Source organism: Papio anubis, chromosome 15 (assembly GCF_008728515.1).
Source record: "Papio anubis isolate 15944 chromosome 15, Panubis1.0, whole genome shotgun sequence".
NCBI lineage: Eukaryota > Metazoa > Chordata > Mammalia > Primates > Cercopithecidae > Papio > Papio anubis.
This window is the reverse complement of record NC_044990.1, coordinates 820,755-832,639: the sequence shown is the minus strand read 5'-3', so window position 1 is coordinate 832,639 and position 11,885 is coordinate 820,755.

Sequence of the window (11,885 nt, the reverse complement as noted above, 5' to 3'; positions counted from 1 at the left end):
CACGTGCACTCTTGACCCTGCAATAGTGGGGTTTTTGGATTCCCCTTCGGTCTGATTGCTGAAATACTTCCCTCTCACGTGAGCTGTCGTCAAAGTCATCAGCGAGACACCATTCTAAAAAAAGAGAATGTGCTGCTTGTATGTTGTGAAATATGTTACTGAAATATTAGGAAATTACATAAAAGGTTTTCTGGGGCACATATTCAAACTGAATGATAAAACTGAAGGTCACACAAAGCTAAGGTCTTTCAAATCCTGACCCGATTAGCTCTCTGTTAGCTCTCTGACTGTGGACAAGCTGTCTGGTCCTCTGAAGCGTACTTTGTTTGCCCTGGGTAGGGGCCCTCTGTTTTAATAGCGTTTGGTAGATGAAAACATTTGCAAAGCCAAGGGACAAGTAAATCTACGGAAGCCTACCATATGCCAGTGACTCCACCAAATGCTTTCTCGTCTTGGGATCTTCTAAAATTCATCTGAATACTTAAAAAAGTTATGCAAATATTGGTTATTAATCTAGGTTGTATTACGTTGGAGGAAGTCAGTTAATCTCCTTGAACTCAGTTTCTTTATCTGTGAACCTGAAAGAACACCATCAGACTCTAAGGGTGGCTGTCAGAATTAACTATAGAGGTGCAGGTATCAGGTGAAAGCTATAAAACAGCTTACAGATGTTAGATATTGTGATGGATGGCTATGATACGTTTTTTGAATCACTGCTTGCCAGTGAGCTGTACAGCCTTCCTGAAGGGGTCTACCTTTCCATTCTGGGCAGCAACAGTTAATGACAGTGTGCCAGGATATCTGTGTCTCCTTTTATCCACTCCAGACTTTAAACACACCCTCTGATTACATCACACTATCAATTTGAAAAAGGGCTCAGAGCCAAAACCAACACTGTTAGCGAGTTCTCCGGGGCTGCCTCCCATCCTCTGGAGGTGGGGCTCTCGTCTGCAGAAATAGGCACAAGGGTTTTCTACGGTTTTTGTTTGTTTTAAAGACAAAACGTGTTTTGGGATCTTTTATCCTAAGAATCCTAATCGTTGCGAAAGAAACTGAAGTAAGCCACTGTTCAAGTGACCTCATTCTGCTATGAACAGTTTCTCCCACATGAAGTCAGCTAAAGAGATTGTGAATTGACTCAGCCTACCTGAGACCTGGCACACAGGGAGGTTTCCCTGGTGGAAGAGGTGCATCTATGGAGGAGGGGAGGAGGAGAGGAGGGAGGGAGGAGGAGGAGGAGGGAGGAGGGAGGGAGGAGGAGGAGGGAGGAGGAGGAGGAGAAGAAGAAGAGGGCCCATTCAGGTGACATTCCGGAAAGGAAGTGCTGGTGCGAAACTGCCTCACCTAGTTTGCTCCTTGGATGTTCAGGAGAAGCCAGCCCCATCTACCCCAGTCCGATGGCCTCACTCATGAACAACTGAAGCTGAGAAGAGGAGCTTCCCGTTTTCCAGCTGCTGGGGTCACCACTGTCTTCAGGAAGGACCCCCAAAAGCATCATGTGTTGTTGCAAAGGCCTCCCTTCATCCTGGCCCCCAGGTCCCTCTCCGCTGGCCCTGTCTACTGGATAAGCTGAGGTTGCACGAAGTAGGTCCAGGCCTAAAGTGACAGTGAATACTATGGTGTTTGGCCACACAGAGATGTGTGTAGGTCCAAAAACCACCATGCTTTTGGTGGCAAAGTAAAAACTGAAGATGTCCTCAAGCGCTCTGAACTCTGCGTGGAGACTGAGCGAGAGACCCTGGCAGAAGCAAAGTAAAGCTCCATGGCTGATGCGCTCTGGGGTGGACAGTTACCGCTCTCAGAGCAGCTGTTTTCAGGCCACAAGGCCGGGCCATTGTTCAGTTACTTTTGTCTGGTTCAGGCACCTGACAGGGATCTGGGAAGGTCTTGTCCTGTTTCCAGTCCTTTGAGAGACCCTGGCCCAAAGCATGGCCCAGACCCCTTGAATGATGCCGGCAACAAAAGTCCCAGCAGCAGGCGGGAGGCAGCGGCAGAGCAGGGGAGGCGAGAGCCCGGCGAGGCCCGAGGAGAACAGCAGAGGCGCCCTTGCGCAGCCTCCCGCAGAGAAGCGCCCAGCCTGGACCAGCTCCAGCCTTCCATTCGATTCCTTCCACTTCCATAAGATCCATCCATTCCATTCTTCCATTCCATTCCATTCCATTCCCTCCTGGGCCGGTCGGTCCCCGGGGTCCGAGACCATTCCATTCCCTTCCTGTTTCGTCCCTCCCGTCGTTCGCCGACCCAGGCAACCCAGATTTGTTCCCATTCCCATCCGCCCCCCCATCCTCCACTCCCCTCCCATCATCATCATCATCCTCCATCATCCCATCATCACATCCATCATCATCATCATCACATCACATCATCATCATCACATCATCTTTGTCATCATCATCATCATCCCCTCCCCCCTCCCCCTCCCTCCCCTCCCCCCACCACCCCACCACCATTAATTTCCAGATCCATCCATCCTTCCAGTGATTCCCCTATTTATTCTTCCATTTAGGGAATGTTCCCTCCATTCCCCCCACAGGATCATTCCTTCTTCCATCCCTTCCTTCTTCCCCATCCACGACCCCCCCCCCCAGATCGTCCACTACTCCCTGCCAGTGCTCACTGCACCTTCCACCAAGTTACTGGCGCGCAGGCATATGCGGTTCTGCCCAGGCCTACATCTGGGCAAACCCACCTGCCTTTCCCTGACTCCTCCTGGGCTCATCCTCCTCTCTGCTCCTTCGAGGCCCTCCCTGCTCCTCGGCCCTGGCACCCTGGACCGTCTTCCATGCCGCCTGTCCCCCTGCCCCTTCCCTGCAGTGCTTTGCCTCCTCTGGTGACCTCAGCCATCAGGGGTGCAAGGACATGGCCCACACGAATATTTCTAGCCTGCGTTTGGCATGAGTTTTAGACAAGCCTTTCTACCCTGCTTGATTTTCCCATGTTACAAGTGTCTCCTACTCAACATGTTTTAAATCAGACTATCGTCTCCCCTCGTGACACAGATGCGTTGCCCTGGGGCTTTGTTTTTTTTTTTTTTTTTTGAGGGTTTCACTCTGCCATCCAGGCTGGCAGGCTGGAGTGCAGTGGCGCAATCATGGCTCACTGCATCCTCAATCTCAATCTCCCTGGGCTCAGGTTGATCCTCCCACCTCAGCCTCCTGAGTAGCTGGGACTACAGGCATGAGACATCATGTCTGGCTGATTTCTGGACCCATTTTTGTAGAGTTGGAGTTTCGTCGTATTGCCCAAGCTGGTCTCAAATTCCTAGGCTCAAGTGATTCTACCACCTCAGCCTCCCAAAGTGCTGAGATTACAGGCATGAGCCATGATGCCCGGCCTGGGGACATACTTGTTTTTATTTCCCACTGCACAGATGTAAAAATGTAGTCACCTTGGAGTCTTTCCTCTCTCTCTCACCCTTTATAACTTATCTATTGACAAGTCATGAGTTTTTGGTATTTAGTTTTTTTCATAATCATAAACTTAACTCTGCAATCTGGCTAGAAGTGGAGGAGAGTAGAAAACATATGAAGCTCCAAAAACTGCAGCAAGAGCATGAAAATTGTAGGATATTGTGAACAAATGGGTGGAGGTGTGCTCTCCTGAGCTACAGAAGGAATGCTCTGGTGGTTAAGAGAAACGCAAGTGAAATTTATTAGAGTTGTCACATTTGGCAGTGGTGATCTTCTTGCTGGTCTTGCTCTTCCTGGACCCAAAGCCCTCCATGGCTTCCATGATAATCACGCCTCCTTGCACCTTGCACAGACCACCTGCCTGCCGGCCCACCACTCAGTGTTGGCAGCGCAGATGAAAACCTGGGAAGCATCTGTGTCTGGTCCAGCATTTGCCATGCACAAGATGCCAGGACCTGAATGCTTCAGGATGAAGTTCTCATCATCAAATTTCTGCCCATAGATGGACTTGCCGCCAGTGTCATGATGGCGTGTGAAGTCACCACCCTGGCATGTAAGCCCTGGAATAATTCTGTGAAAGTAGGAGCCCTTATAACCAAATCCTTTCTCTCCAGTGCTCATAGCATGAATGTTTCTTGCTATCTTTGGAACTTTGTCTGCAACTAGCTCAAAAGAGATGTAGTTTAAGGCTCAGCAGAGTTGACCGTGGCTGGTGGCAGGGGATCCTGGGGGCATTGGCAGCTACAAAGCCCATGAGTATTATTAAGATATTTAATATGTATTTTTCCATTTCGGCCACCAAATTTATTTGACCACATACTACTGTACTGCCTCAGGCTTACTTTTCTGGAGCCCAGCTCTGACTGTGTGGATTTTCAGCCACGAAACATTCCAGGGCTTCCATTGTCCAGCAAGCAAACTCTGTCTTCTCTCTTTCTGCTTAGGGGCCTTCCCTGCTCCACTCCCTGTAAGCGAGACTTCTCTCCCCTTCAGAGCGTGCCCTTCGCTCACTCTTGTCAATGTGAGCTATCTTACCTTCCTTTGCTGTCCTCTCCCGCAAGATCTGAGAGCCCAGAACAGAGTTTTAGAGGACTTTATAACTCCCCCGGAGCCTCGCGGGACCGAGTTCGTGAGTCTGGAATTATGTGGTGTTCTTTCAGTTAGGCCATCCTTGAATCCACCTGAGTTTTCTCATAAACCTTTGCCTTTCCTGTGCTATTCTCTGGATGAACAAAATTAAGTCATTTTACAAAATTCTGAACACACATAACTAATACGTAGAGTCAAAGTGCTGGACATTTGTAATTTCTAGCCTTTCCTTCTCCTTTGTGACCACAGCTTCACTCTCCCAGGCCCATAAACAGAGCCATTTTCCCATTCAGAATGAGCAGAGTAAGCCAAGAATAAATCTTTAAAACAATAGCAGCAACAAAGTGTTTCCCATAAGGACTGATTTTGTTTGCTACTTCCTAGAGCCCTGGGGTATGTTTTTGGGAACCCAAAGGTTGTCAAAGACTGTGGAGGATGAAAATCCTATGAAAATATTATCTCTTTGTGACTTTGAATTTTTCCTACCATTTATACAACTAGAAGTTTGCTGGCTGGGGAGAACAAATTATTCCAAGTTCTCATGTGATGATGAGTATTATTAAAACTCCTGCTTCTGTTTGGAATACGGACGAAAACTCCTAGACAAGATTACTAAATGAGTTACAATTCATACCAGCTTTGGGAAATAAGTTGCCAAGGGGCTTAACCACTCTGTTAACCAACGGGCTTAACAGAGATTTAGATTTAGAGAAATACGAGGTTTTCAAAGCTTGATATGGGTGCCTCCTCCTTTTATCACGATTCCTGAGAATACTTTTTTTTTTTCTTGAGACAGTGTGTCACTCTGTCTCCCACGCTAGAGTGCAGTGGTGCGATCACCACTCACCGCAGCCTTGACCTCCCCCAGCTCAGGCGATCCTCCCTTCTTAGCCTCCTAAGTAGCTAGGACTACAGGTATGTTCCACCACACCCAGCTAATTTTTCTGGAGAATAATTTTTATGCATAATATTCTACCTAGTATGGGCTATAGAAAGTACTATAAATTTTTTTGAGAGTAGGAAAAGTCAGTTCTGGCCATTTGAATTTGAGGCAGAATAATTTTCTGGTCCTTCTTCCCTAAATAACTTGACCAGACTTGAATGTGATTGTTTTTCATAAGGAAGGGCAAGGCCCAGCTGTGTGCTCAGACCTGTCCTCTTAGTCTAATGCTTATGGTTAATGTGTATATGAGCTTAGGAGTTTATTTCAGCGCATTATAGTGCTAATAAAATAGGACAGAGACGATAACAGGGTTTGATGTGTGTCTGAGTTCAGAACACATCTTAACATGCTTATGATCACAACCAATGTCTTTCAGTGCAGCCCGCCCATTGTCTCTTGTGTTAAAAAAGATCTTTCTTCACTTTTTTCATTGAAAATTTTACTAAATGCACATGTACCCACATACATAACATAAAATTTACCATCTTAACTGTTTTTAGGTGTACGGTTCAGTGGCATTAAGTGCATTCGCACTGCTGTGCAGTCATTACCACCACGCGTCTCCAGACCTTTCCCAACTTCCCAAATAGAAACGCTGTACTCATTAAACAACTCCCAATCCCCTCTCCTCCCAGCCCCGGCAACCACTCCATTCTCTGCCTCTCTGAATTTGCCTGCTGTGAGTATCTCATATAAGTGGAATTACACATATTTGTTCTTTTGTGTCTGGCTTATTTAACTTAGCATGATGTCCTCAAGGTTCATCCATGTTGTAGCCTGTGTCAGGAATTCCTCCCTTTTTAAGGCTGAATAACATTCCATTGCGTGGATAGACTACATTCTGTTTCTCTATCCACTCACTGATGGGCACTCGGGTAGCTTTCACCTCTTGGCTGTTGTGAATAGAGCTGCAGTGAACATGGATGTACAAATATCTGTTCAGATTGAGATCGCTCTCCTTTGGAAAAGGCAGGGCAAATGTGAAAAAAAATCATGCTTTCCTGATTTATTGTGATTTAAAATTTCCCAAATCTACTTCTTATTTTTGAAAAGTAGATGTCACAATTAACAAAAAACCTGAAAATTTTGAGTGAAATAAAAAATGATGTTGAATCTTTAGAGAGCTTCCATGTTTCTATTAGATGTTGATTTAAACATTTTTCTAAATAAGAGACTTTCCTCTCGGGGATGAGTGTCAAGAAATAATCCGACCTCATAGCATTTATAGTCCTGGATAGTAAAATTTCAAAATCCAAGGGATAGAATAGTTAGAGAAACGTGAAAAAAACTTAACTAAGGACCTGTAAAAAGCTACTAACTACAACCATGAGATTACAGAAGTTTGCTGATATTGTTCGCAGTTTGGTTATTGTGTTGTTTATGAATGCAAGTAGTGTAAGCCTGGCCGGGCGCGGTGGCTCACACGTGTAATCCCAGCACGTTGGGAGGCCGAGGCGGGCAGATCACGAGGTCAGGAGATCGAGACCATGGTGAAACCCCATCTCTACTTAAAAAATACAAAAAATTAGCCAGGTGTGGTGGCGGGCGCCTGTAGTCCCAGCTACTCGGGAGACTGAGGCAGGAGAATCACTTGAACCTGTGAGGCAGAGGTTGCAGTGAGCCGAGATCCGGCCACCGCACTCCAGCCTGGGGACAGAGCGAGACTCCGTCTCAAAAAAAAAAAAAAAAAAAAAAAAGAAAGTAGTGTGTGCTTGTGTGAATTTTTGTTTTTAATTTTTTATGAGTGCCCTAACAAAGACTACACATTGGGAATACAAACGCCAGAGCAATGGAAACAGTGACACTTTTGTGGAGGGTCCATGTGGCCGTTCAGGTGGTTATAACACAGGCTGGCGCCCCTGCCCTGCAGTGGGAACCCCCAAGGCATTGGCGGATTCAGCCTCTCGCAGTGACCTCTTGTAAGACAGCAGATGGCAGCAGAGAGAGGCTTTGCATATCCCTGCAGGTTCTAGTTTGCAGAAAGGGCTTCTGAGAGACCCATCAACCCATTAGAACATCAAGCGGCAAAAAGAGTCCTTGGTAAGTTATTTCGCTTCTCAAAGAAACTGAAAACGCCAAACTAATCATTAGTCTCGTTTTTTTTTTTTTTTTTTCCTGGCAAAAGCCTGCTATCTTTCATGATTTAGCTTTCATGAAATTGTTCCTGAAGACCCCCAAAAGAAACCATTTCATGCCCTGAACTCTGTTCAGAGGCTTTGATGTGTCTATCAGGTCCAGCTTGCCACATCCTGTTTTGTAAAGTAACCACCTGATATACACACCTGCTGTCTGCACTGTGACCTTCTTTCAAAATCATCTTTGGTTCTTCAGAGGCCTGGAATAATGCTCTGCCCAAATGAAGATCTCCATAAATGTGTTTTTGAAATGGCTAATCAAATGGTGGATACACTTAGATAGTTTTGCAGAAATGCTTGACAGCCTTCCATAAATATCTCTACTATGAAATGGAAACTTGTGAATGAGATGTGGCTAAGTACATCTATCCTTAAAACTCCAAACTTGAATCACATTGGTAAATGAACTGATGTTAAGCTAGCAGGAAATTGTTGGTGGCATTCCTTATTCAACATTTTTATTGGCGTAAATGACCATAGAGAAAGCACGCTCATTAAACTGACAGATGACATAAAGTTGGAATGAATTGCTAATAAACTGAAGACAGGCTTCAAAAAGATCTGGATGCACCAGAAGGATGAGCCCAAACCAGCAAGATGAAATGTAACAGGGAAAATGCAAAGCCCTGAACTTAGGTTAGAAAAATAGGAGCAGGAAGGGTAGACTTTGTGAAAAATGGGAGACAATGCTACTATCTCTTAACAAGGAGATGGTTCAGTAACGTTCGATGGGACGTTGCACATTGTTAAAAGAACAAATATCTATACATGCTGACATGAAAGGATTTCCTTTTTGTTTTTGTTTGTGGGATTTTTTGTTTGTTTTGTTTTTTTGGAAATGGAGTCTCCCTCTGTTGCTCAGGCTGGAGTGCAGTGGTACGGTCTTGGCTCGCTGCAACCTCCACCTCCTGGATTCAAGAGATTCTCCTGCCTCAGTCTCCCAAGTAGCTGGGACCACAGGCATGCGCCACCATGCCCAGCTAACTTTTGTTTTTTTTTAGTGGAGACAAGGTTTCCCCATGTTGGCCAGGCTGGTCTCGAACCCCTGACCTCAAGTGATCCACCCGCCTCGGCCTCCCAAAGTGCTGGGATTACAGGCGTGAGTCACCACACCCGGCCAGACCTGGAAGGATTTCTAAGACGTATTACTAAATGGGAAACTATCATAGAACAAATGATGTAAGAAATGCAAACCAACATGGTCATGTATGTGTTGTGTGTCTGTGTATGTAAGTATTAGTATATTCAGTTTCACAGGGGAAAAGACTGGAAGGACGTAATTCAGATGTCAACACTGAAACTTCCAAGCATGGCAGTGAAATGAGACTTTCACTTCTGATTTCGTATACTCCTGTATTATGTAAGTGAAAATGTATTTGTATACTCTATAATTACAAAAATCATATTGGTTGCCTTTTCATTTTGAAATGAGCAAAAGTGATAGGGCTGTTAAAAAGCTAAGTCACTTGAGCAATAACGTGTTGTCCAGAACAGGGGTCCCACGGCTCAGCCATGTCGGGGGCTGCACTGAGGACAGGGGGCCATCTGCCTTCTAGGAGGACATTGTGGACTGGAATATTGTTCCTGCCTGATGGAGGCTCCCAGCACAGTCACTGCTGCTTGACTGTCAGAGCATGTGTTTTCTTAGGGAAGTTGAAGGCAGCCTGTATCGAGTAGGGCGGTATGCAGTAGTTGCTTAATGCTGAATGTGTGAAGGAATGTGGGGCTGTGGAGCAGGAGGATAAAGTCGGAACTGGGACCTGTTGTTCTCAGCGATTCGAAGCTTTCTCAAGTGGAAAACAGACTGACTTCGGGTCCACCAGAGGGCAGAACAAATGCTGGAGCGCAGATGCCGGAATTCCATCTTCAAACCACGAATCCTCACAGTGGCCTGCGTGTCTGTCCCAGCCACGCCCTCCTTGGCCCCATCTCCCCCTTTCTCACCCTGACTGTCTGGCATCCTGGCCTTTCCCTCGCACTAGGATGCTTCCCAAAGAGACCCGTGTGGTTTGCTGCCCTGTGTCCTCCGGATCTCTTAGCAGAGGCCCTCCCTGACCACCCCATGTTAGTTACATCACAATTTCCCATTTCCCTCACGATGTCTTATTTTCCTCCATTTAAATTACCTGCAGCAGGTACCACCTACAGGGATCTGTTGAGAGTCGGCCTCCTTCAGTATGAAGCCTGCGGTTTTGTTTTGTTCACAGCTATGGCCCCAGCCCCTAACAGTTCATGGCACTCAGTGAATATTGCCTGGGAAAACGAATTGTTAGCCATGTGCAGAAATGGAACAGCATCTCACCAGCATTGCCCCTGGATCCTGTGAACACTGGGACAGTTGGGGTGTTCCTGCTGTGCTCATTACTGGCTTCAGGGATCAAATGCACTAGAGAACTGTAGAAGTGCAGTCCACATCCTCTGTGTGGTGGGCCCAGCCGCTGTTGGCCTCTGAGCGTGATCTGCTACCTCTCTGAGCAGCGCCTTCCTGCTGCCCTCAGGGGGAAAAATACTCTGACAGCCTAGGACTTGCGAGCGCTGCTGTGAGGTGACATGGGAAAAGCGTTTGGTGAGATGTATGGAAAGTGCAGAGACCCTGACCGGATAAGTCAATGGTCTTCTTCGTTACTCTGTTGACCTTTCTTTAACTGCAGAGTCGCATAGCTGTCACCACCTTATCCTTTTTGGCTGCTATATTTGCCCCCAGCCATTCCTCTCCTGGCTTATGTGGCTAGCCTCGTCTGCCCGTGCTGCAGTCACTCCAGGCTTTGTGTCAATGTGCATTTTTTCCAGCCCCCCGTTTATCAAACTTTGCTTGAGTCACTTGTATCTGAAATACCTTCCATCACCCTTCCAGCTTGGGATCTGTCTAGTGGAAAACAGGTGACAGTCACATGTTAGTTAGTGTTTTACTATGTGGAGAACGTTTGCATACATCATCTTACTTCATTGCCATGAAGCTTGGGAAAGATTCAGGAAACCCATTTTAAGATGAGGACACTGAGGTCAGGGTAAGTGAATGAGCTTTTATCCACCTCTCAGATGTTCTCTAGTTGTCAGAGACCAACCCGAGGGGGTGGCTCAGGCCCCACCCCTGCAGCATACTCCTTGGGGCCTCCCAAGTGGGCCCGACCTGCTCACCCAGCTGTGACTGTCTTTTGATGGGTGCCCCTTGTGGAAGGTTGTTTGAGACCACGTTTCCCGGTTTGTTCGTGAATCTCACGCAGGCAGAGGGAGCAGCGGGGCTGTACCCGCCGCTCATAAAAAGCAGAGCTTGTCCACGCGGAGGCCTCGGCTGGGTGGGAGGCGGCCTCCACAAGGCTTTTTCCTGCTCGGTACAAAGTGCAGACTGATGCTTTGAGATACAGTCAGGATGATCATTTTCAGAGCTGAAGCTCTAATCTCCAGGAATGTGACCAGACCTCTCTGTCCCTTCCTACAAGTGGTCGAGAGCAGCCCATAATTATTTTGGCTTGGTCTTTTAATAGCTTGAGAGTAATAATCTACAGAGCTCGTAGGAGTGAATGTACTTATTTTAAAAGTTCTGTGTTTTTTGATGTTGTTGTTGCTTGAGACAGGATCTTGCCGTCGCCAAGCTGGAGTGCAGTGGCACAGTCACAGCTCACTGCAGCATGGACCTGCTAGGTTCAAACAATCTTCCCGCCTCAGCCTCCTAAGTAGCTGAGACTCCAGGTACATGTCACCGTGCCTGCCTGGCTAACATTTTTACTTTTTGTGGAAACAATGTCTCCCTATATTGTCCAGGCCGGTTTTGAACTCCTGGGCTCAAGTGATCTTCTTGTCTCAGCCTCCCAAAGTGTTGGGATTATAGGTGTAAGCCTCTGCAGCCTGCTTAAAACGTCCTATTTTCACAGTCTATGTGCAGAGCATTTTGGAAGTCAGGTAGAAACCATTTCCCATTTTCTGTTACCTGGGCGATAGTTGATTGGTTTTTGTTCTTTGAAACCCATTTTAAAAGTGTATAGTCCTCTATGAAAATACTTCTAATTATTGGTGTGGGAAATGCTTTGAAATCCTTGGATGGAAAGCTTGTACCATGAAAGAACAGAACTATTGGTGGCGTCTCTGGGAGAGGCTCATGAGGGCCGGGCAAGCCTGTGGGGGCAGCAGGCAGTCACTCCCATGGGGCAGGCTAACCTGGCAGGCTTATTTCCCATGGAAGTGGGCACTGAAGAATAAAAAGCAGTTTCAGGCCAGGTGCGGGGGCCCACATCTGTAATCCTTGCACTTTGGGAGGCTGAGGCAGGGGGATCCCCTGAGTCCAGGAGTTCGAGACAAGACTGGGCAATA